The sequence below is a fragment of the Podarcis vaucheri genome, assembly GCF_965113315.1.
Source record: "Podarcis vaucheri genome assembly, chromosome: 1".
Taxonomy (NCBI): domain Eukaryota; kingdom Metazoa; phylum Chordata; class Lepidosauria; order Squamata; family Lacertidae; genus Podarcis; species Podarcis vaucheri.
This window is the reverse complement of record NC_138759.1, coordinates 111,616,703-111,640,135: the sequence shown is the minus strand read 5'-3', so window position 1 is coordinate 111,640,135 and position 23,433 is coordinate 111,616,703. Positions and strand designations below refer to the sequence as shown.

Below are 23,433 nucleotides of genomic sequence, written 5' to 3'. Positions count from 1 at the left end.
ATAATTGACACAAATAACTCTATTCATTGGCTGCAACATTCGCGGGGGCCTTTAGGGGATCCCAGCCAGCCTTGCCCCAACCTTAACATTGGTGACAAGATGCTTATACTTCCTTTAAAAAGAAAAATAAGTTAAAGGCAGGCAATTCACACAATAAAGTGATTTTTCAAGCTGTTGCGGCGCCTATCTTTGCTGGTCATGAAAGCTGTTTTGCAAAATGTTTATATTAAACTTTTCTGTTGACTCTGGCAGAAGGCTTGTCAGGCATACCCACATGTAAAGAGTGGAGAATTGGGTGTCTGTTCAGAAGAAAATGGACAAATTATCTCTCTCTCCCCCCCCCCACACACTTTGGTTATACACAAAGACGTTATTGTCACTTGTCTGTCTCAGCCCTTCCCTGCAGGCATGATAAGCAGACGGCTATTTTCTTTTAATTTTCTTCAACAACACAGAAATGCTTATGATTATTGTGGAGTCAGGAAAAGTTTAGTTTCACCAAGTGCCGCATAGTGTTGCGTTTAGTTATTTAGTATATATCTCTCTGCCGTATCTATCTTTTTTCTCCACCACTCATGCCATGAATGCCTACTAGCACTTGTCAGATGCAGCTAAATATTACCTTCTTATATTAAACAGAAGGGTAAAAACTCTTTACAGAAAGCGCAGCTGACAGCTCTCAACATGAGCTGAATGATCACTCCCAATTGTAATCGATTCTGTAAGTACTGAACACAAACCCCCAGGCAATTGAAGAAAATAGGATGATGAAGGACTGCAAACTAATACGTTACACATCTTCATTGATTAACCATTGATTAACCATTATTTTCCTGAATGACAAACAGCCAGTGGTAAAGTAAGTGAAGCTGATGATTTATTTACATGTTAGACGGAAGATGACTTCTTTATTCAGCTGATTGTGAGCTAATGCTGAGGTAGGAGACTGCAACAGTTTAGGAATAAGGGGCCGGCTTCTAATCTTTGCTGGCATCGTGCCTGGATTTTTCAGCATGTTTTTATTAGAGAGGAATTTAGCTTGACTGGAAAACAATCAGCTAAATTCAAACAGAGATGATACGGCACGGCACCTGCAGTATAACTACATTTAAGGAGGAGATCGTTTTATAGACTCGGTATTTACAAGAATATTGATCTGTGTTTATTGAACTTTTAATTTAATTCTCTGTTTTGCTCAGCGCCTTATTGGCAATTAAGCACAATTGCATAAATGGCAGAATAGAAGTTTTTAAATACACTTTGCATATACATTGTTGAGAGAGAGTGAGTGAGTTTGGAACTGTAGCAAAGCCATGGTTTGGGGTTTGTTTGTTTGTTTCCCAGATCTTCAAACCCATCAATCTATTTGAAGATTTTAGCATAAATCAAGCATCTAATTATAATCAGTCTCCCATTAATACAGTAATAAGTAAAACTGATTGCAGTGGCATAAAGCATTACCAGTCATATCAACTTATGTGCAGTCCAGCTGACCCCTTTGCATTTAGACTCTTGAATCCAACAAAAACCGCCTTATAGATACATAATTGATTCCCACGCTTGTACCACATGGTGTGTGTGTGTGTGTGTGTGTGTGTGTGTGTGTGTGTGTTAGAGATGTAATATTAAGGCCATTTCATCTGTTTAAAGATCTGTGGACAACATCTGTCACTAATTAGTGATAAATCATTGCGATTCTTCACTTTTCTTTGTCACAACATTAATCAGAGGGAGCTCTTTGGTGAGCTCTTTGGGGTTTAATGTCTATATAATACGTGCTACTTCGTAGGAATTCTGCTGTAAAGTAGTGTTAATTAATATCCACTTAATAGAGTGAGCTGAGATATACATCATGGTTAGCATTCAGAATGGGTTTCTGTGGAAAATGTACATGCTTTCAGTGTACATAGTTTAAGACAATCTGTTTCAAACAAAGAGAAATGGCCTTTATTGATGAAGTTAATTCTAGTTCCACCTGAATTTACACACACACACACACACACACACACACACACAGAGAGAGAGAGAGAGAGAGAGAGAGAGAGAGAGCGTGCGCAATTTGGACCCAGTGCCATCCTGAGTAATTATTGAGACATCAAGAACACAAATTATGCATTTACATAGTTTCTTAGTAACTCCAATAGATTTCTAGATTTGTGAGTTAATAATTGAGCACTATCCCTACCAGTTTTGCAAGCCCTTCCCAGATCAAGGTTATGTTCCTTTAACGTTGTATAAGAGTGAAAGTTCTCCCAGATATTGTCTTTTCCCTATGAGTATTCTTTTTAAAAAAATAAAATAAAATCAATTGTTACATTTCTATTAACAGATTTCCAAAACTGGGCTTGCTCTCTTACGTTTGAATTTAGCAAAAAACAAAAGAAAACAGAAGAACAATCAATGACCCTCTTCCTGGTACCAATTTGACTTTGGCTCTCATTTACTGTTTGCTTTTAATGATACCTTGTACTGTAATCAAATCATTCTTTTGGATGAAGGATCCATTAACAGGATTGTTTCAGATATCTCATGAAGTGAGAAACATTTATGTGAACAGTTCAAAACATAGAGCAAAGCTGCAATGCTACGTGTGGTTTCTTGTAAGTAACTCGCATTCATGGGACTTATTTCCAAGTAAATGTGGACAGGATTAGGCTCCATGTTAGGAAGCCACTCAGCATCTTGCTTTGGCCTTGCTCCCCCCCCCCCAAGATTTTATTAACGCTTTTTCATAATACAATAAGATAAAGAGAAACCAATCCAAATAAAAACAAATACAGAGAAAGAAGGAGAAAAGGAAACACAGTCCTCTTTCAAAGGTAGCTCTTAACCTTTGTCAACCACAGAAAATGGCGGACCCTACAAGCTCTCACCTGGGAGTTTTCTTCTCTCTCACCCTGAGAGATCTTCACTTCCTTGTTGATTTTCTTTTGTGAGATTGTGTGCTTCTATAGTCTGTCAAACATGTACACATACTAAAAACCTGTTGAAGTAGGTGTTATAAAGTGCACATGGAAATAGCAGTTTCACATAAGTAAGCAGATATAGTGGTTAGAAACCTAACTATTCGAAAGCATTTACCCTTTAAAGAGTATATTCTTCTTTAAGGAGTTTATGGTTTGAGGGTTTGAATTCAATGGGAGTGAAGGAGATAATTTCATAACAGCTCCGCAGTAAAAAAAAGAAAAAGATTGTGGACTAATGCCTTCCCTTTTATAAGTAAACCAGAATCAATAGTACCATTTAGCTTTGAACATCTAGGCCCTGGATATTTGGCTTAAGGCAAGGAAAATATCTCCCCACGCAGGAGCCTGCTCTCTGGAAGGGGTATGTATGTCCATTTGGCAGAATTCATTTATCTCACCTGCTAATCAGCACAATATTCTGTTGCCCACCATGTGAGTCCAGTTATGTATCATAATAGCCCTCACTGGTGTTTTTTAAATGGAGAGTAAAAAGTACACTCCAGAAAAATCACTCTTGCACTTTTGTATCAAACGTCACATGGGGAAAAGCTAACAGGACAAGTCACACAAAACTGTATATTTCTATCTAGGGTCAGACAAATCTGTCAGTTTCAGTTTCATACTTGCCTCTTCATGAAAATTTTCACTTCATGAAAATTTGTCATTATTATTATTATTATTATTATTATTATTTATCATCATCATTATTATTTCAATTTATATACCACCTTTTATCAGAAGATCCCATAGTGGTATACAACATTAAAAACACATTACAGAACATCAATGATAAAAACACAATCAAAACATAACAATCTACATACAGTTTTTATGTGAAAATTGGCTTTGTATGCATTTATGCATGCAACTTTGCCTAATATAACAGTGCATGTGCTGTATGATGTTTTTCAGCAGTGTATGCATTCTTGTGCACACTTTCTCCTAATAAGCATTTTTTGTTCACATCATTTGGTTGAATGCAAAATTCAAACAAGTGCAAATTGTTCTTATGACAACTGCTTTTCAGTTTGCATATTCTTTCAGGAATTGTGAATTAGGTAGGTTTGGATTAAAATCTGAAGTGACCCATTTCCCCCCCTTATCCTTAGTTCTATCCTTCTTTGGCACTCTGAATCTTACAGAGGAACAGGAAAAGCATCTGTGGAGTATGATTTCCTTAAGCAAAATGAAAACTAGAAGTGAAATCTTATGATTTATGATGAGATTTATTTTTTTTAATGCTACTCACATGAATTATTCCACCAATGAGATTTTAATGGAACTAAGAGGAGAATAAATGCCTTGCTTCATGTATGTGATTTTCCCCCCCCTGATTTTTTTTTTTTTTTTTTTTTTTGCATTGGAGTAACAAGAAGTATTTTGGATTTCAACCTTTCCTCATTAAGTGTCAAAAATATAGTTTGAACTCATGTGTAGCAGACTTTCCCTTTCAGTCTCTGCAGGTATATTTAATATCTTTACATTTTTAATGAAAATGTAGCTGTCAGTTTAAAACTAATTTGGATGGACAGCAATAAAATGCAAACCTCACTTCAAAGTGCGGATTTCCAATAGAAAGTAATTGCTGACAATAGGAAATGACAAATTACTAATTACTTAGTTCAATTAGACTTTTGTGCCTTTGGTCCTAAGTGGCAAGCATACAGCAAATCTTGCACTTTTATAACAATTAATGACACTAAAACTATTTAAACTGCCAACAGATGTGAGTAAGAAGACATGAATTGAAACTTACTTAATTTACATACTACCCTGATTTTATTTCGAGTAAATGGTGTTTAATTTTTATGTTACAATTAAATATCACTAGCATAGTGTGATTTCTGCAGGATGTTTTTGGAACAAAATGCTGGTGCTGACGTTTGTTCCTCTCCTTATTGCAGCAATATTTACAGTAAAGAGATCGCATAACGTAAAGAGGGAATAGAATATAATTTTTTATCTAGAGAGGTAACTTGCGGGACTTACAAAATGGAAGCTCTTTGTCATATTAATTATAACACGAGGCTGTTATGGTTGAAATTCATGTCGCTGAACAAGAATTGGTTCAGCACAGGGCTGTCAAACTCTTTCCCTCCTTTCCCTATTAAGAGAGAATTTCCATTTTTCATCCTCCCCACAAACCCTTCTTCCGTGCTGCTCTGCTGTAACTTACAAGAGCAAACCCTTTCAGTGGTTTATCTACAACTTCAGCAACCATTTATTTAAACTTGAGGGCTACAGCAAGTAGACTTTCTGCACACCCCTCCCCTCATATCTTTAGGCAGGAAGGTAACAGCTTCAACTATTCCAAGCCCAGAAAGGCCGCAACAGAAAATGGGGTACTTGTGACTTTTCTGCCTGTCATCATGCAACTTTTAAAGGTACCGGAGTCTTGCGGGAGGGGACGAGTCAAACTTAGAAGCAAATACAGTCAAAACTAGGCAGGAAGCAGAAGTTCTGTGGGAAGTCTTAGGACCACACCACAGCGGTTCCACTGTCTGATACACAAAGGGGGAGAAGAACAGAGGAGAGGTCTAAAAGCAACAGTGTGTATATGAGTGAGAGGATCCAAATTGGGGCTGGGCGATCTATGGGTTAGAACATTTTGTTCCAAAGGTTATTGGCACAAGTGTGTCTTTATGGTACCTGGTGTGTGAAGGGTGACTTGAGAAGGATGCAACAGGGCAGGTGTGTGCCCTTCCAATCCGTCTGATTGGACTGATCGGAAAGATGAATACCTGTTGCATCTTCCTCATACCACCCTGTCAGCGACCCCCCCAAATGTGTGTGGGGCCATTGCCTCAGCAGCCCCCCCCCCCACGCTCCTCCCCTAAGCCCCAGCCAACCTGGACAACCGGTTTTCACCCCAGGTCTAAATCCTTCCGCCTCCTGAGGATTCAAGACTCATCTGTTGACCGTGTTGCCTTGGCAACTCTTCCACCTTCAAGCTGCAGAAGGGGAGGCTTGGTTTTTTACATCAGGGCCTCCCACTCCTGTGGTTTGGACAGTTCTGCGCTTAATGTCTTGAACTGTCACAATGCCTCTAGCTTGACTCACAGTTGGTGACTTTTGTCTTGCTTCCTCTGACATACTCAGTAAGACGCCTTTTGGCTTCAGGTCTCTGGCAACCTTACTGAGCTCTGTCACTATCTGCAGGGCTCTTGCTTTGTGGTCATAATACACATACCATTCGTTCTGCAGGCTCCAGAGGAAGTGAAATAGATAGGTGTGGGGAAAGATATTTGTCACCTGAATTGAGGCTCACAGAGATGTCACCATCAGTTAAGCACCAGTGATAATTTCTGGGAGGAAGAGGTTTAGCCTAGTATGCATTAGTTTTCATGCTTATCGTGCAGAAATAATAACATATAAATAGCTATATCTATAAAACAGCACATCAACACCTTCTGGTCATCCAGCCATGGCGCTATCTAGTCAGACAGATAGTGACAATTTTGTTTGCAGCAGATGGAGAAGGAGTCTTTTCTGTGATGGCCTCCCACCCTCTTGAATGCTAGCACCTGTTTTTAGATGCTTTAAGTTGTTTTATTTGCTCTGGCATTTCAGTGTAATGTTGCGGATTACCAGCTTGGTCATCTTCACTTCCATGCCAAATTTACCTAATCCAAAGGTTGTCTTAGCATCTGAGCTGGGACTCATGGTTAAGCCAAGATTTGTTCTGCCTGATTTAACCCTAGTGGTTTAATAAATAAACAAATAAAGCCATCATTGGAATTTTATTGAAAGGCAAAATGCAAAATCCCTAGAATAAATGAATCCTTAAAATAAAACAATATTATTTACATGCAGTTGGAATGACTACATCTTCATCAGCACAGAAGGGCCACAGGGTCCAAAATGTTTCAGACAACTCTGATGTTTTATTTAATTATTCCATATTTCTCTTCTTCCTCCTCCTCCTTTCTATTCTTCACGGCCTCCAACAACCCAACTTTAGGAATCTGAGATATAGCTGAAACCAAACCCTTTAAAAGAGGAGAGAAAGGAAAAGCTTATGTATGGGGTAGGATCTGATGAAGGATGAAAGAAAGAAAGACTTTCACAGCTGTAGAACGATACCTGGAGGACGGATGGAGAAAGTGGCCTAATTAGAAGAAACATGAGGAAGGCAGATGGTGGAGAAAGCAAAGAAAGGGTCAAAGATACCAGACTGACTATATATAAAGTCATAAAGGAATATATAAGACTATAGGAATGGTCTCATGAATCATGAGAGGAGAATGTTTAGAATGATTAATGATTTAATCATGCAGAAGAAGACAATGAGAGAGAATATAATTCCCTTCCCATTTCCATCATATTTATTGAGTTTCCAGCAACAGGGGAAATGTGTTGTTCTTGGGCACTTCACCTATTCTACAATGCAGTGAATGAGAGTGCCTAAGCGGTGAAATATTAACCCAGGCAAAAAGAGAGATGTGAGAGAAATATATCTGATATTCAGGGGTATAAAAGTAACCAATTTTTAATGTGCGAAGCATCAAAATTCTCATTTTCACTTATTTTATCTTATGCCTCCGTTCTTATTTGTAGGCAGGGGTGGGGAGCCTGTGGCCCTCTAAACATTGCTGGCCTAAGAGCAACAGCCAGCATGCCAAACATTTGGGAATGGTGGGAGTTTGGAGGTTTGCAAGTTCACCATCCCTGCTGTGGAGCAAACCAGGGAAACATGGCAGCTGCTGCACTTAAGGGGTAATGAGTGTGAGTGATGAGCTGTGAAGCGTCCAGGTAAAATCTCACCTTGGCAATGAACTCACCAGGTAGCCTTGAATAAGGCACTATTTCTCAGCTTCTCCATGTGGAATGAACAATATTGATCCTGTTTATCTTAGTCATGGGGCTCCACAAATTTTGGCTTGACTTCATCACCAAGCCAAAGCCTGTTACTGTCTCCCGACCTGGTGGTTTGCTGGTTTGGTGTTCTAGGTGCTTCCGCCATGCATTTCTCAAGGATATAATCCCTCTGTTGCTGGTGTGAAGGTGTGGGAACAAATGCTGCCTTTCATCTCTGACCTCAGTGCTGTAGTGTTTAGCCCTCAGATTGGAAATGAAAGATCCCTCTGACCGCTCTTTAGAGATTTTCTCTACAGGGTTGCTAGAAGGGTCTTTTATCTCCTAATCAGAGAGATGATCTCTGGCTGGTGGGGAGACTTACCATGGCTTGTTGGGTTGGATCCAACCCATGGACTGTTAGCCACTCCTGGCATAAATACTAAGTGTTATTAAAAGCATAAATACCTTTACAGCAGTACATGTATTTTAATAAAAAGATGTCCAAGAACAAAGATACACAGTGGTTATAATTGAGCTTCAGGGTGATCAGATTGTTAGGAGTGCACAGCTGACCATAGCTTCTTATTATGTCAAAGAAACCGTGGTTAATGGCTTCCAAACAAGCCAAGCTATGGGACCCATTGCTTTCTATTTTTGCTTTTTTGAAAGTCATTAACCATCATTTCCCAGTTCAGATGGTTAGCTGCTGCTTCCTGGCTTTCTTCCCCACTCACAGAAAAGAAACAGTAGAGTAAGAGCAAAGGACTTGTGTTCAAATGCCTAGAGCTTATGTATGCCCTGGTTTATTAAGCCAGGAGCTGATCATGTGCACCAGATACATGTATTTGAAGCAGTATATGCAAAAGAAGAAACAAAACTGAAAGAGGAGAAAAGCTGAGCCATCTCTTAAAAGCCCTTCAAAAATTAAAATGGAAACAGAGGGGAAATGAGACAGAGTCGGGGAAGCTAATATAATACCCACCAAGTGTCCCAGAAAAAAGGTGACACCCCATTTTATTGCGTTAGATCAAGGCAGCCATTTTGTTATGATCTTGTCCTGAAAAAGAAATAAAAAACGCTTGGGGTGAGATCATGGCACAGGTCATGTGACTCGCCCTGGGAGTACATCTCGGAAGACCTGCATCCAGGTTTCTGATGTGGAAATGTTAGATGGTATGTAATATATATAAGCCCAAGAGGACTGAGGAGAGGGAGGAAAGTCTGAGGTAAGAGTTAGAGGGAAAGGTCAAATGCTGGAACATACACATATTCTTCTGTATCTAGCTACTTGGAAGGAAGATCCATTGGATTCCATAGGGCCCACTCCCAGGTGTATGGCTATAGGACTGCAGCCTCAGACTTCTTTTTACAGTGGTACCTCAGGTTACATACACTTCAGGTTACATACGCTTCAGGTTACAGACTCCGCTAACGCAGAAATAGTGCTTCAGGTTAAGAACTTTGCTTCAGGATGAGAACAGAAATTGCGCGGTGGTGGCGCAGCAGCAGTGGGAGGCCCCATTAGCTAAAGTGGTGCTTCAGGTTAAGAACAGTTTCAGGTTAAGAACAGACCTCTGGAACAAATTAAGTACTTAACCTGAGGTACCACTGTATTTGGAAGTGAGGGTCATCACCCAGATAGGCAAATGGCCTCACCCTATGGGCTGCTGCACTGAGACTGTATCACACAGAGATAATTCAGGCCTCTGTTCTCACGGAGCCTTAGCTTTTTGCAAGTAACGCCCCTCCATAGGCAACACATTACCACTGACTGACCCCACTTGTCTGCATCTTCCCAAATCTGCCCTTCCAACCTCTAGGCACCTTTACAGCCCCAGCCACGTTGCTCCCTCTTTAGCCTCATACTAGCATTGCTGCTTCCCTTCCTTCTTTATATATTTCACCAGCTGTGTTGCTTCTATCACTTTACTTCTCACTCTTCCTTCTCCAGCTGTTGAAGGAAATATGGTACACAAGTCCCATTACTATAGTGCAATTTTTTAATGCAAGGTGTTCTGAGGCAGTTGAAGTAATTATCTATGAAATATGGAAGCATGCATAGGACAACTTGCTGTCTTGAATATGGCTTCCCTCTTTCCAATTGCTGCTCTATGGCCATCATAACTTTAATTCTACACAGACCCTCCCCTCCCCCCCTTTCTAGCGGACTGGTTTGTTTCACGACTTGCCATCTCTCTCCAGTGTTACTGTAAAAAGGTTTTCAATTTCCACACCGGTTGACTGAAAGGCTGTTCACTGAATATATAAGGGCCTAACCAGAGCTCAGTATAGGGATCTGAGGAGGATTACTAAGGATTCTAGGGCATTTTGATTCTGTCCAAAATTACTTTCAGGCATACGTATCAGATGGCTTGGCTGCGTCTGATGGATCAAGGGGACAGTGTGAGAGTAAGAAAGAGAAGGTGAAAAGGATAAAGGAGGGATCGAGGACAAAAGGAAGATCATACAGCAGTAGGGAAAGAGAAGGGAAGCCGAGAGCAATATCTTACTTTTATTGTGAACTTTTATTTCTGCAGTTTAGACAAAAAAAGAAAAAAGAAAAGAAAAAAGAAAAGAAAAAGTGAGAAATACCCAATTCAGTTTACTACAAAGAGGTAGATAAACCCAATCCACATAAGACAGAAAAAAAGGTGGGGCGGGAGACTCGTTGTTAACCATCGTAACATGAAGTTGGGTATTTTAAAATGCTTGCAGAATGTTGCATCGCTTCTGTTGAACATAAAAATGATCCAAACTAGAATGCCCAGATTGTTGCAGGTACAGTTGTCAAAACTAGTCTTATTTAAAACAGACAAACAAACAAAAACCAACCAACCAAACCTGCTTGCTTATGCAGGACCAGTGATGTAAATGGATCTGCCTTTTTTTCTTAAGGAACACAAATGTTTAAGGGCTGCCTTAAGCGCATCTTGTTTCCCACACGGATTGCACTTCTGTTTAGGAAAGAGCATATGTAATTCACACATCAATTGCCACTTGTAGCAACTGCACACACTTCTGTTTTGCTGGGAAGCTGTGATTGGCCTTGGCTTCTGAGTGCATACAACACAAAATTGATGCAAGTGTGTCAGCCATGTCTGGTGGTCTGTGAGTGTCCGCTTTTCCTCTTCCACAGGTAAAAGTATGCCCTATGTTGTAGATTTGTAATTTTTAAAGTGCCCACCCCCAAAAAAAACGAGAGGGGGAAACTTCTTTGCGATAAAGTCCTGTTACAGTTTAAATCCCTTCAGAGTTTTTTTCCCCTTTAAAGATTTCCCAGATGTTTCTTTTTTTGCTGAAGTCTGCATTTTAGAAATACATAAGTGCGCTGCTGAGTCTATGGCTGTAACCTCTCTGGGACAGGGGACTTGCCTAGCTGTCTTTTCAGTTATTTGTTAGTGCTAGCTGCTAGACAATTGAGCCCTGACCCTTGATTGGGAACACTGTGCCCACAGTAGGAATAATAAATAGCAATAACAATGACTAAATATATAAATGACAGTTAAATGTTCCATTACGTGAGCACTTAACAGCCATTTTCTTTTTTTTATAATAATATTTATTAGTTTTCCAACAAATTGAACACAACACTACAAAAAACCAAAAAAGAAAAAACATACAACAATACCATACAATACAAAAACAAACAAACTGCAAAACACTAACATACAACTAACAAAACAAAAACCATTTAAAACACAGTCCAATTTCAATATCTTATCTTTCTTTTACTAATTTCCACGACCTCCTCACACCTCCCTTTTTGTATTCCACTTCTATTAATGGTTTCAGCAATTCCTTTCCATCTTCCTCTGTTTTCTATCCTATAATTGAAGAAAAGAGGGTCTTTCCTATAAATATAAAAATAATTTAATATTAAAAAGTGGATATAGTGCAGCAAGCCTTGTAAACGTCGCAGTAGCTGGAAGCCTGGAATACAAACAGAGGTAAAACTTTAATGAGCATTGATTAGTATCCAGTGGATATAGATCCTAATCGCATGCATTTTTACTTGGTGAGTAAATCCACTGATTTCAGTTGAACTTACTGCTAGGAAACCCATAGTCAAAGCTTACAACCATAGCCAAAGTTTGTGCATCTATTGGATATATTTAAAACTCTGTAATATAAATAAATTCTCCCCTCCACACCATTTTCATTCATTGGTATTCAGAGCCCCACAGTCCATAGTGCATGTCTGACTGCACTCAGCTTCCTCTTACCTCAGTGTCATGAAACCCAAGAGGACCTGATCACTTCCTCCCAAGGTTCCCAATACTTCATTGATCAGTTGCTCCCTGCTGGTGAGGACCATTCCTTTTACTCCATTGCACCACATAGTTTCCGTCGTATCTGAGGGGCTGTAATGTGTGCATATTATGTTGAAACTAAGCATTACGAGGGTCTGACTACATGCCAAACGAGTGACATGATTTGCAATCACGTTGTTGAGTTTTTAAACCAGTTGGGTTGCGGTGGGAGATTGTCATCAAGTTTATGCTTCCCAACATGGTTGTGACCTTGATAACAAACAAACAATCAAACCCCACACGACGTACAGCATTAGGAAAAGCTATATTGGTGAGGAGTATTTTTTACTGAGATCGTAGCTGGAGAGAAAATCTTAAACCTTGCCTCCCCATGTAGCACTGATGACAACTCCCTCCCCATACCTGGTATTTATTTATTAAAAAAACCTTTATATGATGGTTAATCATGCCATTAACAGTACATAAAGCTAGGTCCTGAATCAATAAGAGCTCTATTTGGCATGAAGGAATTATGAAATTTGATGACATCACTCATTGTGATGGTATGTGGGGGAGAGTGGGTGTGAAAATAGCTCCTTGTTGGCTATAGGTATATATCCCAGCTCTCATTAATATGGAAGCTGCCAATTAGGCCACAGTAATGGTATGAGCCAGGCCTGTGACTGTTCCCACAGGAGCGCCCCAGTTTTGGTTAATGATATTTCAGTAGGTTATTTAATTACAGGTGAAATTTGAGTGTTGAATGTGCTTTTCGACTGTGGGACAATCATGCCTTAAAAATGGACTAAGGACTCAACATACCCTTTTGTGTTTGTGTCGTTTGGTTCTGCAGTCTCTAAAGGCACCAGTATCCGCCTTTGAACATGCCATGGCCCAGCACTTTTGCTGGAGGAACTGGAGAGACCAGATTCCATAAAAGCGGGTTAAAAGTTTTGAGAGACACTTGGATGAAATATCCTGTCTGGCAAGCATTTTCTGGACCAGAACAAGCTGGTTCAGGCACTTAAAAAAATTAAGATCTATAGGGAATTACAACCAAAGGTGGTTGATTCCAGTGATTAGAACTGAGTTGTATCTAGTCTACATATAAGTACTCAAATCACTTGCCAAATCCTATTACTGATCCGTAACTTCAATATCAGGTGAAAATATAAATATAAAGGACATGAATAAAGCCATTACCCAGAGTTTTGTTTTGTTTTAGTTTTTAAACTATTTTTTCCAGCTTATTGTGATTTTTTTTCCTGCTGCAAGCGAAATATTTTACATACCTTATGCTGTTGCTTCTTTATATGCAGGATTGATGTATTTAGTCATATTCTGTTGCATTATTTGAAACAAACACCATTATAATTTTTGAAACAAGGTATGGTATGTGTTTACCTCTTTAAAATTCATCCTTCTCTCCCCCTACCACTTGGCCAAACTGCAGTTTTATTGCTGGATAATATGGTGAAAAGATTCATTGAAAGCGTTACCTAACAACATTGGTGGTGTTGATGAATAGTTGCAATTAATACATTCCCTTAATTAGTCTGATACCCAGAAGATGCACCTGGCAGGTCATTTAAATACTGCAATTGATTTATAGCTGCTAGAAATGATTTTACCAGCTATCTTCAGAGAGTGCAATTAGAGAGGATTTCAATTTTTTTCATGCATTTTCTGTGAGGAATAAACATAAAAAGGTCTATGTGTAATTCAGAACAAAGCAGCCATAACAGTACTAATGGTTTATGGATTTTATTAATATCCCTCTATCATTAGAAACAATTTAGAGAAGGTGCATATTGTTTCATGTCTGAAGTATTCACATTATTTTCCAGTATGAATGCTTTGTTTAAAATGGATAGGCAGCACTCCACAATGCTGTAAGTGGTTTTGCTGCTGTTTGTAAAACTCAGTAGTGAAAATCTTAAGCCATTGGATAATAACAGTTGTACGCAGTTATACACAACCTTTATGTGTATGTGAGCGTAATCAACTGATAGATGGATACATTACAAATTCAAAAAGACTGGCATCCCATTGACTCAGTGGGATTTTAGCTAATTAATTGGGGACAAGATTGCAGCCACAGTTATATGTATACCATACTCTATATTTACGCCAGTATTTATGATTTATTTTGACTTTTATCATGGACATATGATGGCTATGAAAATAAATGCCTACTGTTTTACCATTTGTGTGTGATCTGTCACAAAAGGTTCGGCTGTTCTGTTAATGTTTTATCTGTTTTGAAATGGACTCAGTTCACTGTCTTTTAGATTTTCCCCGTGCCCTTGCATTTTGCCCTATTTCCCATGTTGAAGCAGACAGCATCCCTTCCTTTTGTTAACTCTCCTCTTTCTGCAACGACACCATCGTTCCTATCAGTTGGAAGAGTGCTCGGCTATATAGAAAAAGCATCTGTCAGACTAGAGGGTTCTTTCTTGGCTCTCAGCCACTGCTTGTTTAACTTTGGTGTAATCAGAAAAAAGCCTAATATATGCCAGAGTCCTATATTGCTCTCTCTCACACATGGGCATATTGGAGAATGTGACATTTGTGTAGAATAGAGGTTTATATGCGCAAGAGAAATATGCAAAGCAATGAGGCATAGGGTGCCCAGAGGCAGGGCAGGGCAGTGCCTACCGTCCAACATTTCTCCATTTCTCTTATGAAAATAAAGGTCAAGGGACCCCTGACCATTAGGTCCAGTCGCGGACGACTCTGGGTTTGCGGCGCTCATCTCGCTTTATTGGTTAAGGGAGCCGGTGTACAGCTTCCGGGTCATGTGGCCAGCATGACTAAGCCGCTTCTGGCGAACCAGAGCAGCGCACGGAAACACCGTTTACCTTCCTGCTGGAACGGTAGCTATTTATCTACTTGCACTTTGACATGCTTTCGAACTGCTAGGTTGGCAGGAGCAGGGACCGAGCAACGGGAGCTCACCCCGTTGCGGAGATTCAAACCGCTGACCTTCTGATCGGCAAGTCCTAGGCTCTGTAGTTTAACCCACAGCGCCACCCGCGTCCCTCTCTTATGAAAATAGGGACGTCTTATTCTATTATTATTATTATTATTATTATTACTAATCATACCCCACTCTGGGTAGCTTCCAAAATATATACAAACATAATAAAGCATTAAACGTTAAAATAACTTCCGTATACAGGGCTGCTCAGGGGTCAGATAACTCCACACCCTCCAACATTTCTCTGATGAAAATAGGGATATCTCACCATACCTTCCAACACTTCTCCAAAGAAAATAGGGACATCCTAAGGAAAAGCGGGAGATTCTGGGATCAAATCAGAAACCGGGACAGCTTCTGTAAATCTGCGATGTCCCTGGAAAACAGGGACACTTGGAGGGTCTGCAATGCTCCGGAATGCTGGGTGTAGAAGGGGGAATTTCAGCAACTGCAGCCAGCGCCAACCCTGCACTTGAGGCAGAGTGAGGCAGCCACCTCACACGGCAGATGCTGAGGGATGGGGAGCAGACTCTTGTAAAGGACCGTTACCACACTGCACAGCTTTCATTCATTTCAGTGGGGTTTGGGCCAGAGAAACCCCTTGTGGGCAGTGATTTCGCTGTTGTTGCGAGTGGGTGGGTGTGCAAAACAAGGATCTGTACGTTTGATGCACACTGGAAAGCTGAATGGCTTGATTATGTCAAGATGGCAGATAACATTTTATTGACCACCGGCTGACACAGAAGTATGTCAGGGCTAATCTTTCTGTTTCTGTAATTAATGCATGGTGGTGCTGCTAAAGCAGTTGAATAACGTTCACCAAGTGGCTACGCACAGCTGATTGCTGCATCTCCACTTTCTTTGATGCTCAGTAGCCAAACTTAAATATGCAGCCTGAGCGACCAGCAAATTAATACTGGGCTGTTGTGCAATAATATAGAGATTCTCACAACCTTTGAGTCTTGATGTGCTTGACCTGGCATTGGAAGCCAAAGTCTGTTTTTAAAAATAAGTATGCCAGCAAAATGCCTATTAACCTTGCAGTATAAATGTGTATAGAAAATAATCATAGTTCCTTATTTATGAGGAGGGAGCAGATGCTGCATCCTTCTCTTAGTTATTATTTTTATATCCAACAAGTGTGCTGGACACATCTTAGCAGAAATGGGGAAGCATGGCCTCTGGCCTCGAGGTGCCCGCAATTTAATTTTGCCCGTGGCACGTGAAAAGGAGAGAAGGAGGCTATTTGGGAGTGTCCAGGCCATGAAATCCTTCTATATGATATTCTCATGGCTGTCTCTGAGGGGTCCCATCCATTGGCTTGCCTGGGAACAGCCTGGCATTGGGCTCTTTCCTTCCCATTCTACCTGGTGATGATGTCACTACATTATGTAATGGTATGAAATAATCGGAACACAAGTTCATTTGCTTCCTCTCTCCTCGTTCCTTTTTTCCTTTTGTAGCATGTCTCTTTAGCTAAAAGTACAAGACAAGCTGTGCTGGATCAGGCCAATGGCCCATCTTGTCCAACATCCTGCGCTCACAGTGGCCAACCAGATGTCTGTTTCCCATCCTTTCTAACGCCTGCTCTTAAATAACTTTATAGCTATTATGGGTTTATGCAAGGGTTTGGGTTTTTCCTGATGATTCCGACGATAGAGGTGAAATGTTCTTCAGTAAGATTGTGGGTGACATATTTTTGAGGATTGCATAAAAATGTGAGATGAAGAGATCTCCTGTCAAAATGTGTCCTACTATCACCTGTGGGGCCGTCTTACCCATAGGCGCTAGGGGTGCCGGGCACCCAGGTGCCGGGCTCTCAGGGGCACCAGGCTGAGAGTCCAGGGAAGAGCCCGCCCATCGGTCAGAGCGCCACGACGGGCTCTTCTGCTGTGGGTGGCTCTGTGTTGGGAGTTTGGGGGTGACCAAGCCAGTGAGACACTGAGGCAGCCGGCCGGCCGGCTCCGCCTTCCTGCGCACCTGGGACTGGGCAATCGGGGGGGGGGATGTGCTGGGCGGATCTTTGCACCCTGGCGCCGCATATGCTTAAGACAGCCCTGATCCTGAAAGTAACAAAATTTTAGCTCACTGGAATTCGTGGTTCTTGCCACAATAAGAAGGCATGTCACTGTGTGAGAAGCAGATTTTTTTTTTATTCCCCCACAGAAGAAATTTCTTTTGGAGAAGGTTTGAATACAAAAGGAAGTTTGGCCATCTTGTTCAGCAGGGAAGGTCTTATGCAGAGTGAGTTGAGTGGAAAGGAGAGATCAATGCATGAGCACAGGTTGAAAAGGCCATTAAGGCTCATATTACTTATTGAACAAGATGGGAAGGAGGGACTGACGAACAAAAATAAGCAAAAGGTTTCTTGCAAGTTATTGGTTTGCTCTTGCAACCTTTCTTTAGCAATGGTTTCCAGCTGGTCCTGAAAGGCATAAGGTGCAACAATTGGTTGTGTTGTTGTTTCTTGCATGAATGTTGACCTCTATGACATGCTACTTTGCACTCAAGTTGGACCTGGCATGATCCCTTGCCTGGATGGGGGATAATAAGATATTAGGGAATCTGGAGTAGGAACTTGAAACATCATGTAAAGTTGGCTCCAGTTTTAGGGGGTTCCATCCAATGTGCTCTCTTTGTGCCCCCTATGACATTAATTCTGCCCCCCAACTGCTATATCTCAACTGTCCACTGCCCCTGCTTGGTAAGTCCAAGCCCAGAAGATAGATCAAGTGGGAGGACCAAAAACAGGTGCCATTGGATACCTACCCATGTCAGCTCCATAGATTGCTGTGTGCTTAGTCCCAAGAGCCATCCTCAGATAAGGAAGGGAATAGTGATATGCCAGTTGAGCCAGCTGATTCTAGTTTTGTTCTTATCCTCCTTTCTGCTGAAGTCTACAAAGGCACTGAGGCTGAGGAGGAAGCCAGCAGCTAGATAGGGTTGCCATATGTCCGGAATTTTCTGGACATACCCGGAACACTGCAGTTGGAAGCAGTTTCTGGGCGGAAATCAGGAAAATCTGGCCATATGGCAATCCATGTCAGCAGTGTCGTTTTTGCCGATTTTCCTTAAAAACAGCTCAACAACTTTTGTGTCTGGATTTTCACTTCATGAAATATGGCAACCCTAAGCCAGCACCACCCCCTGGGCTGATTGCAAGTATGAAAGCAGGTGGGGCAGGGGAACTGACTAGGGACAGAATGAATCTGGTAGGGCAGTGTCCCAGTCTCCCTTAAGCCTCCAGTGCTTCAGCCCCTGTCCAGAGTCACACCTCCTTCATGCTATATCATATTTCAGGCTCTCTGTTTCAATCTCAAGATCCCAGTTCCAGCCACTGATTTCAGAACAATAAAACTGAGAGCATAATTTCCAGCTCTTGAGTTGGGAATGACATCCCATAGCCCAGGCATGGTTTGATGGGAACGCAACCTGACAATTAGAAAGTGACAACTTTCAGACAAGCTTTACTGTTGTGTAGCTTGTTTGTCGCCAAAGAAATGTCAGGTGGAAATAGCCCAGGTGAATGGATGATTGTCAACACTTAAATGATGCTATATGCCACGATTCAAAAGTAGGCTTCACTTTATTTCACCGATTTTTGGTAGTGTTCAAAGGAAAGCAAATTGTGTGTGTGTGTGTGTGTGTGTGTGTGTTCACGCATGTTACAGGGAGATAAGTAGCAGGAATGTACTTCATCCATTACAGTTTCATAGAAAGTTATTTGGCTATAAAGAGACGAACTCCAGTCCAAGGAAGACTGGCATGATCAACCAGTTTTAGCTGAGGCTGGAGGTTCATCTTTTGTGATTCTTTTTCAAGTTCTCATAAAAATTCATCTGCATTTTGGTGCAAAATTCTCTTGGCATACACAGTTTTGTATGCAATGTTACCTATTGAAAATAAGTTTTTGCGAAGGGATTTCCTCTGATATAATGCATTTTGTATGTTATTTTTACTTGCATATGCACACTTTATCCTACTGTATGCATTTCTGTATACAGTGGTACCTCAGGTTAAGTACTTAATTCGTTTTGGAGGTCCGTTCTTAACCTGAAACTGTTCTTAACCTGAGGTACCACTTTAGCTAATGGGGCCTCCTGCCGCCACCGTGCAATTTCTGTTCTCATCCTGAAGCAAAGTTCTTAACCTGAGGTACTATTTCTGGGTTAGCGGAGTCTGTAAGCTGAAGCATCTGTAACCCGAGGTACCACTGTACATTTCTTGGCTGGAGAACTGCATTGCAAACAATTGGAGAAGTGTGAATTTTGAAGGTTTTGGTTCATGTGCTGTTTTGAAAAATGCGAATTATGAAAGTTCACCTGTAAATGCAAACTGAACCACGTTTGTCCCCAATCTCCACTTACCACTGTCCCATGAAAACCTGCTTCAGGAGATAAGGGGCCCCTCCAAGATAGCATGGAAGATAGTGTTGGGAGCTGATGGGGAATGACAAACAAGTGAAAATGACCCCCTTGTTTCAACAGGGAGGCTTTATCAGATCCTGGTCCCCAATGCAAACGGAAAGGGGAATCTCTAGATCCAAGCCACTGATTTGATTTTATTGTCCAGTTCTTTGGCTGCAGGCATCTTGAGATGCTTCTCTCCTCCCCCACCCCTGCCCATCCATTGCATACAATTGCATTTATAAACATTATCCAGGCAGGCAGGCAGGCAGTCATAACTCCAAGTTCTCTCATCTTTTAAAAAGTTTATTCCAAAAACTTTTTTCTTTCTTCATCTTTTATATTCAATCCAGTAATTTCAGATTTATTTTTGTTACACGTGCAACCAGGCACTTCACTATATTGGCCTATTAACCTCAATATCTCTCTCGAGGATGTCACCAGCTTCCTAAAATAGTATCTTTTTGATGAACGCAGGTGCCATTATTAATAGATTGCCCAGCCCCTTGACCTTTCTTACTGACCCATGTTTGTGTAATTACTACTTCTACTTTACTGAACAAAATCATGGAATATATTCTATCTCTGAAGAATATATACAATTCTAGCATGTGTGCCGTTGAAACCGATGGTGGGTTACAGGGAGAAGGAAAGAAACAGATCTCTCCACCAATAATCAGTTGCAGTGCAAACCCAGAAATCAGCACGGATAACATTTCCACCTTGGTGTGTAGCCTTCGCTGGTAGGAATTTGTTCCTTAATTTCATTACCCCACACCCACTCCTCAAGATCATAGCCAATATGCTACAAAACCAGCATAATGCAGTAGCTGAATATTCTAAGGCTAGTGAAAGTTCAGCAAACATTTGTAAAACAATAACAAAACAAAAAAAGAGAGAAAGAGTGCAATAAAGATTTGCTACCATTCTAAACAAGCAAGCTTTGAAAAGTTTGCTTTTTTAGCATAAGAGAATGACAAATTTCCAACAGCCTGGTTAACTTGGAAGGTTTTCTCTTTCTCAAAGAATTTAGTGTAGATTTACAATTATCATAAGACCGACTGTAGTTTGTTTGCTCCTCACAAAAGCAGGGATGATTTTTATTGACCAATCTTTGATCCGAGAGATTAAAGAAAGTACTGCATGAGCAGTGAAAAGGATAACACTGAGGGGGTCAATAGGCTTTACTGCTACTTGGAAATGAAAGTGAACCATTCCATTGGGAGAAGGGGTAATTTAGCATTCTTACTGGGAACTCAGGAGGTTTTTCCTTTTCTCCTCTCTCTCTCTCTTTTTTTAAGAAAAAAAATATTCATCTTACTTACAGGTTTCTCCATGACTTAATGCTGTGGCTCTAATATGAGGTCGTTTGGAGGGCACTAGATTCACCAACATAATTCTGCACAGTGCTTTTTTGCCCAAATGGCTTGGCTGTCTCACACTCGCACTCTTGATTGAAATGTTTCTAGGAGACTTTTGGAATGCAGTCTGAAGGCTTAGCGACTCAATATTTTCAACATGAATACGCTTCCAATCTCATTGAAAGTTTCTGTGAATTGCAGCAGAAGTTTTATGGGCTTTCTGCTCTTTTTTCCTCGAAACCTTATGAACTCCTGCACAATCGCGCGCGTGCTTGCCTGAGAGGACCTGGCCTACCTCTTGGGGGTAGGATAGGTTCGTGTAAAGATGATCAAAGGTCTGTGCCATTATTGTCCATTCAAGAATTGCAATGAGGAAGAGAACAAAGAGTCTTGTGGCACCTTAAAAACTACCAGATTGATTGTGGCATCGGATTTCAGCACCCTTCACTAGATGCTGGGTCTGCTGCTGTGGCCGGTCCCTTCATCACTTTTAACTGGGATCTGTATGTAACAAGAAGTGGTGGGCATTTTCTATTGTGTGTCTATCCTACAGTATTATTCCCCAGTTCCAGTCTAGTCTTGTCAGTATGTTTTCACCCCGCTTCTTTGGACAGGTGTTGTCGGTTGAGGATGGTGGCAATTCCATGCTTGTCTTGAGTTAGGAATGGGATGAGTATTCATCCACATTTTTTTAAAGTCCTCAAATGATACACAATTAATGACTTTTGTTTTACATTGACATTTCCTTTAGATTGGAATGAATGGAAGTTATGCAAGTTACACAAATCGTTATGCATAACACACATTATGAGAGAGATGAATAATGTAGCATTTGGTGGTAAGCGAACTGCAGTGGAATGGAAGCAATGCTGATTGTGATGAATGCAGGTCAGAAATCTTACAACCCTCCTTAAAACGGTGATGTTCTTTTTTTGCTAAAGGAAGCTGATACGTTAAAGGTACCCCAGAAATTCATTTCAGCTGAAGAAGGATATGCATTGAATAATAATTCTGGACATTTTTTCTGTAGGCTAAAAATAGGTGAAGAGTAATTTAATTGTGCATCAAAAGTTCCATGGGTTAACATTTTTTTTTTTAAAAAAGAAACAACACTGGATATATTTTTTTCTGGGACAATGTAGTTAAAATGTGGGTTACATTAGGAGCTCCCTCCATTTTGGGGTTGAACTGGTGTGACCTGTACACTGACCTGTGCAAAGCAAACTGGAACACTTACATCCGGGTTTGCAGTGTTTGGGTTCCAAGTTGTTTGAGTACCAAGGCGTTTGAAAACCAAGGTACCACTGTATAAGCTAACTGCACAGCTGGAATGCCCATCCAGAGAAGCCCGTGGCCTTCCATGTGTTGTTGGATTATAACTCCCGTCATCCTTGACCAATGGCTGTGCTAGCTGGGGCAGATGGGTGAGCCAAGTGGCACCACTGCTTCTTTCTCTATTCATGTGTGCTGCACTTAATACAGCTTATTCTGGTGGCATTAGATACTAGATTCCAGTAAACATTGGGGCAAAAATTTCCACAGACTTAGGTGCTTAGCTTTCCAGTATATCAAGGAGCTGACTTGGCTCAGTAGGAGAGGATGCCTGAGAGCAACCATACCAACTGTCTGGGTCATTCCTACATTCCACAAAGTGAGCAGGGCATTAACAAGAACCATCTGCCCAGCTGACTGGAACTTCCTAAGGACCTTCTGGAATCCAATGGATCCCATAAGCCTCCAGAGATTGGCCACCCCAATGAGTTCCTCCCCCTTGCAACACTGACCAGCCGCTGCAAGTTTAAACCTCGACAGGACCCAATTTTGCATCATGAAAATTTATACGGTCTTGAGTTTTTCATATTCTATACCTAAAGGTAAAGGTAAAGGTACCCCTGCCCATACAGGCCAGTCGTGTCCGACTCTAGGGTTGTGCGCCCATCTCACTTAAGAGGCCGGGAGCCAGCGCTGTCCGGAGACACTTCCAGGTCACGTGGCCAGTGTGACGAAGCTGCTCTGGCGAGCCAGCACCAGCGCAGCACACGGAAACGCGTTTACCTTCCTGCTATAAAGCGGTACCTATTTATCTACTTGCACTAAGGGGTGCTTTCGAACTGCTAGGTGGGCAGGAGCTGGGACCGAAAGATGGGAGCTCACCCCGCCGCGGGGATTCGAACCGCCGACCATGCGATCGGCAAGTCCTAGGCACTGAGGTTTTACCCACAGCGCCACCTGCGTCCCTGTTCTATACCTAGAATCCCTGAAATGTAGAACAAGCCACAGTAGGCACCTCCCTGTGATTCTATACCTAGAATCTATACCTAGAATCCCTGAAATGTAGAACAAGCCACAGTAGGCACCTCCCTGCGTAGATGAGGGGACTCAAAGGCGGAAGTATATCCAAAGGGTGGAATTTAACGTGGCACAAAGTGTGGTGTGTGTGCGTAATACGAGGTCCACTATGTAATGGGACTTCCCCCCTCCCCTCCTCCCGATCTGCCAGAACAAATTTAGGGGCATGGGGGGCAGGGTGAAGAAGAAAGTCCCATTGCATGAGTGGACCTCATTCGGTGCGTACAACAGCTTAGTTGAATCTCATCCATAGTTGTGTGTTTTTTAAGCTGTCCAGCTGAATATTCCATTTCCCAAATGCTCATGCTATCAGTCTGCACTTTC

At 41.3% G+C, this 23,433-nt stretch overlaps 1 long non-coding RNA gene across 1 annotated transcript; it reads right to left on the bottom strand.

The window, feature by feature from the left end:
- Positions 1 to 6,690: 6,690 nt before the first annotated feature.
- On the bottom strand, positions 6,691 to 12,071 carry LOC309540378. The gene is made up of 3 exons (XR_014223227.1): positions 11,987 to 12,071; positions 8,746 to 8,820; positions 6,691 to 6,955 (listed from the first exon to the last, which is right to left on the bottom strand). It is a non-coding gene; the product is annotated as an uncharacterized lncRNA (long non-coding RNA).
- Positions 12,072 to 23,433: the final 11,362 nt, after the last annotated feature.